We start from the raw sequence: 5,848 nt of genomic DNA, 5'->3' as shown, positions 1-5,848 counted from the left end.
ACCATCTTCCCTCCTGGGCAGGTTTGATGCCTTAGTGGAAGGGAAGGGCATCCTGCCAAAAACAGGATTCTCACACAAGGAAACCAGCACCGCAGCAAAGGACCCTCCTCAGGATCCACAATCATCAAAAGTCATGAAGGATTGGTAAATAACAATTACTCTATTCCTTCGCAAGAACTCGAAACAGTCATCTTTCCTCTGCCATAGCCAGAATCAGTGTTGAATATATCAACACTGGGCCAAAGGGACAGGGGAAAGATCTCTGGGATGGAGAGCTTCCGAAATGGTGGGAGATAGGATGAGACTGTGGAGAGCTGTATCAGCGAAAAATGGAAGGGGAACCAGACAGGACTGCTGGGGGCAAGTTAAGCGGGGTTGGCCTCTACTGCAGACTTTCTGGGGTGTTATCATCAATGAGCCCTGAGTTTCCACCTCGAGTACCTACCTACCAGCTTTCAGATCCTGGGCAATTTCCACTATGTCCTTGATCTCAATATCCTCCCTTGTGAAATGGGAATGACAGCATTTCCCTGAAGCATTTTTCTTAGGACTAAATGAAAGATCGATGAAGAGCCTAGCATAGGGCCCATCGTTATGTGCACTATTACTTAACATTAGCCTCAACATTTATTTCAACTCTGTCAGTATATTGCTTTCATTTTATCGGTTGAATTATATAATTATGCTTTATTCCCAAAGATAGTTTTATTTTAACATATATTATGTAAATTGTAGTACAAGTCCTGCACAGATGAAGTCATCAGGTAACCAACGGCTATCTGAAACACCCCTCTAAATCCTGTTGTGCAGGAAGAACAGTGCCAGCCCCAGGAGGGATCCACAGAAAATGAGTCAGACTTCTAGCCCTCAAACATCTCCCAGCTGACTAGCAGAGTTCGCTTGGCAGCTGATACATACGTAGTGCTGACACCGATGGCACCTCCTAGAATAACTGCAGTTTGGAAGCAGAATGTTTTCCCTATTAGTGTCACTTTCAAAAGATTAATAAGCTAATTGATTCAACAGATATTCAGCAATGCCTTTCCACTTGTATCACAAACTGATCTGGATGGTGGCTTGACAAAGACCAGTGGAGCACGGCCCTTGCCTCAAGGGTGTCCCAATGCAGCGAAGGAGACAGACATGTCCATTACATCAACAGATATGGTCTGGATGACTACAGTGTGTGCTCAGGAATATTCTGGGCTGCTTCAGATATACCAGTGGGCAAGAGACAAAGATCCCTAAGATCAAGGAGCTTCTATTCAAGTAGGAGTTATGGTGGGGGTGGGGGTGGGGAGAGAAATAAGCATAACAAAGAAGTAAATAACAATAGTCTGGTAGGTGATAATTCAGGCCAAGTTAAAGGGGATCAGGAACATGGGATGGGCTGGAAAAGGTGAGTGCATTTAGCAATATAAAATCGGGGGTGGCGGAGACTTGTAGACCTCCGTGAGGATTTAGCATTTGACTGTGACACACGAACAGAGGAGCACTCGAAAGGGTTTAGGTGCTGGATGAGAAGTATGTACAGGGACAATGTCAGTGAAAAGGAGACACATAGCAGTCAGGGAACTAGAGGTAGTGACCAAAGAAGGGGGAGAAATCAAGGAGCTCTGCCTCTTGGAGAGTATGGAAGCCCTCACCCGGACTTGACATCCATTGAGCTTTGTGTTCACACCCTTGGTTGCACAGCTGTGCCATGACTCACAAAAATCACAAAAGTAAAAGGCCTGTAGTCACCCTGTGATTCACTCATCACTCAAGGGGAGCCATTGGAGAGGGACTCTTTGCTCTGATCACTTCGTGTGGGGGAAGATTTTTACTGACTTATCTAGTATAGATGCACTATGAAGCCAATTCTATGATGGAGGGGAAAACAGACTATCCAAGATACACAAAGAAGCAACGAATTGCGAACACGTGGAGAGTGATTGGAAAGACACAACCCACCCAACCTCCCCAAGTGAAAAGATATATGGAGACGCCTCTGTTCACTCATCTTTCATTTTATAACATTAATAAACAATTAACAGGTACAATAATAACTGGCCTTGGATCCATGCAGCTTCCGTCCTACTCTGACACTCAAACAATACATTTTCAGTCCTTCCTGGACACCAAGTTCCAGGCACTGGGCTGACTCAGGGGGAATAAGTATGTTTCAGGCTGGCTCCCAGCCTTTGACTTCCTTACAAACATGCTGGCCAATCATTACAGAGCTCCTTGATTAGAGCGGTGACAGAACTAAAGTCAAGGGAGCCTGGAGAGGAAAAAACCGGTCCTAGTTGAATTGAAAACGAGTCCTAATAGAATCCTAGTGTAAGGGCAGGGTGAGCACCCAGGGGCAGGAAAGCCTTTTCAGGCGAGGTGAGGTTAATGAGGGAGGTACTTTTAGAATCCCCAGTTTACAGATGAGAAATAATACAGTCAGAGATATTCCCTTGCTTCAGGCCGCATAACTACTTGAGAGAGCCAGATTTAAATTTGAGGTCATTTGGATTGTAAAACACCATATCTTCTCTCATTGGCTACTACTAAAATCACTTCACTTGACTGTTTCCCTTTACTACATCCTGAAATCCTCAGGTATCTTGTGGTCTCTCTCCTGAAAGCTGGCTCCAGCTGTGAATGCTAAAAGGCTCTGGGAAGTTCTGTAACATTCTCTTTCCCAGGTAAGAGCTGTTCTGGAGGGCCCCTCTCTCTTAGAATTGTAAACCACCATTTCACTAAGTAAGGTGCTCCACTTCCCATGAAGATGCTTCTAATGTTGCTGTCACTTTCCAATCTGCCTGTTCCTTCCTACTCTAGAAAAAAGGCAGAAATACGTGTTGGACTTGTTGGTCTCACAGCAGACCCCCTCAGCATTAGAACATTCCACAGGAGCTATGTTCTCCTGGGGGCCTGGGCCTTCCTGGTAGTAAAAAAATGAGAAAGGAAGACGTGTCTGTACCACAGGAATGGCATGCACCGTGCACGTCAGCGACTCTCAACATACAGGGCATGTCTTCTAGGGAAAGGAAGAGGATTACCTTTGGAGTCACACAGACCAACGTGTGACTCTCAGCTCCCTCACTTACTGTCTTACTTAAGCACATCTCAGCCTGTTTCTTAATCTGCTGAGAGGGATTCTGATATTCATTGTGCAGGTCTGTTGGTAGATAAATATTAAGTGTGTAAAGCCAATCGGACCATCAATAAATCAAAATCAATGTCTAGAGCGATGACAAAACAGAATATCTTCTCTACTGCATCACTCAATTCCATTTTATGTGTGCAGAAAAAACGGAACTTGGAGTTGTCAAGTAACATGTCCAGGTGACACACTTGATTGGTGGCAATGAGGGAGGCTCTCAGGTGGTTCTTCTCACTAGACTGTGAGGAGAAGAACATCCAGATGGAAAATACCTTTCTCTGAACCCAGTGCCTCGTAGCAAATGAACACCTTACGTAACAAGTCAACTCTGAACATCATCAAAAAAAAGGACACAACAAACCATAGTCCTCGATCAAAATAATCCTTTTGCTAAAACATGGCGATGCTGGGAGAGCACAGGCTGTAGAGACGGGAAGACTTGGATTCAAACACAAACTGCACTCTAAGTCTTCTCTTCTATGAGTTGCAAATAGTAACCTCCTCATTAAGATCTAACGGGCTGTTAAATAGGATACAGGGATCAACACAGGCCTTGGCACACAGACTCGACTCGACAAATATCTCGTGTCTTAACCTCATCCCCTTCCTTAAGACTCCTTTTCAAGCAGAGGTTACATTTCCACTACGAAAAGTATTTTCTCTCTCTCTTATTTTTGTTGGATTTTGATGGGTGGCAGTTACCAGTTGTGCCAGCCAGTTTTTGATGCACAACAAACCATCCAAAATGTAGTGACTTTAAACAACCAATTCTTTTGTTCACAATTCTGCAGGTCAATAATTTCAGCTGGGCTTAGCTGAGAGGTCCTTTTGCTGTTCTCAGAAGGCTTGCTTATGCATCTGTGGTCAGTGCCCCTGGCTCTGCTGGGGGCTGGATGGTCTATGATGGTCTCACCCACATTTCTGGCAATTGGTTCACGGTCAGCTGTGGTGGAGGGGATGCCTGGGCCCTGGGTCTCTCATCATCCACCTAACCCACGCTTCTTCACGCGGTCATTATCTTGTGTCAAGAGCAACAAGAGAGGGCAGACCCTGGTGTGTAAGCACTTTTCAATTCTCTGCTTGCTTCACACTTGCTAGTGTTCCACTGGACAAAGCAAATTCCATCGCCAAGGCCAAGAGCAATGTGGGAGGAGATACAGGCAGGCACATACAAATTACAGTTGTTACTGTAACAGCCTACTGTTACAGTAGTTTGTGAAATAACCGTGCTCATCATTAGAGAAATACTTTTAACTATGGGCGAACCAGACAGTGGAATGCTAGTCTCTCAGAAATGATTTTTACTCTTCTGTAGAAAAAGTCATAGCTATCTCGCCCCATTAGCAATCTAATAGGTGAATAATAAAATTATTTTATGAAATTCCACCAAAAAAAGACCAGTTTGAAATTTTCCTGGCATTGTACCATACCTGTAAATTGTGCATTCCCCTTATCCAGAAATGTGCTATGACTCTGCCAGTAGGAATCCAGCCTGCACCTCTGTCCATATCATAGTGTTGTTATCCCTCTCCCTTCCAAAAAATATGCCCCTGGCAGAGACCTCTTGCATAGGCATCATCTGATGGGGAAGTGATGGACTAGACTAGGAAGCGGTCCCTCTGGTAAGACGAGGAGATAGGACGTGCTAACTGTAAGGTAGACTTGTGATGTGGCTGGGGCCTGGTTGGGCCACCCCTGCCCCAGTCTCCTGCCCCACCTCCCAGCTTTGCTAGAGTTCCTCTTGTTTCATTCAAGCCATCTTTCGAAGCCGAGTCCGAGATCTATCATCTCCTACTACAATGTCCTAACTATATCATTCAAGATCTCCTGGTATTTTCTTTATTGTGTGGTGGTTGATATTGCTACTGTGAAGGCCATCATTTCCCCATTATATTTTCTATATGATTACTGCTGGCATACATGAAAGCACTGGTGCTTTAAATATTAATACTTCATTCTACCATTGAAGGAAATCCATTTTTATATCATTTCTCAGGCTTTTCCCAAGAAGATATTCACATCATTTGGAAATAAGGAAAATTTTGTCTTCTTTGCTAAAACAATGCTTTTCTCTCTTTACAATCTCCTTACACTGGAAAGACCATCTAAAGCAAAAGTTAATACTACTGGCGATAATAGGTTTATTCGCCTAGATCCTGACTGTAATGGAATTTTTTCTAGTTGTTTAACATCATTTGTGTATTTGTATATTAGACACACTGAGGAATACAGCCTGCTAATATCTACATCCCTAGTTTGTTTTTAATTTCCGGGTGTCACATTCCTCCAAATGTTCTTTGATCATCCATATACCATTAATATATGGTCAATACTAGCAGTATCTCTAGTGGTTGAACTCATTCTCTTTACGTCTCCATTTTATCATTTTCTTCATATGCAACCCACACATTTTTGTCCTATTATGCTCTAGATGTTGCAGGTGTCTGTTGCCACTGGGAACAGGATCATTTTTATGAGCTATTCTGGGTATAAATGGAGTAGAGCAGACCCTGGGAAGCGGATCTCACTTGTTATTTAAGAATTGGGCTGTTGGGGGTGCCTGGGTGGCACAGTTGTCAAGCATCTGCCTTAGGCTCAGGGCCTGATCCCAGGTTTCTGGGATTGAGCCTCACATCAGGCCCCTCTGCTAGGAGCCTGCTTCTTCCTCTCCCACCCCCCCTGCTTGTGTTCCCTCTCTCGCTGGCTGTCTCT

The sequence above is a fragment of the Ailuropoda melanoleuca genome, chromosome X (assembly GCF_002007445.2).
Source record: "Ailuropoda melanoleuca isolate Jingjing chromosome X, ASM200744v2, whole genome shotgun sequence".
Taxonomy (NCBI): Eukaryota; Metazoa; Chordata; class Mammalia; order Carnivora; family Ursidae; genus Ailuropoda; species Ailuropoda melanoleuca.
Note: the sequence above shows the minus strand (reverse complement) of the source record.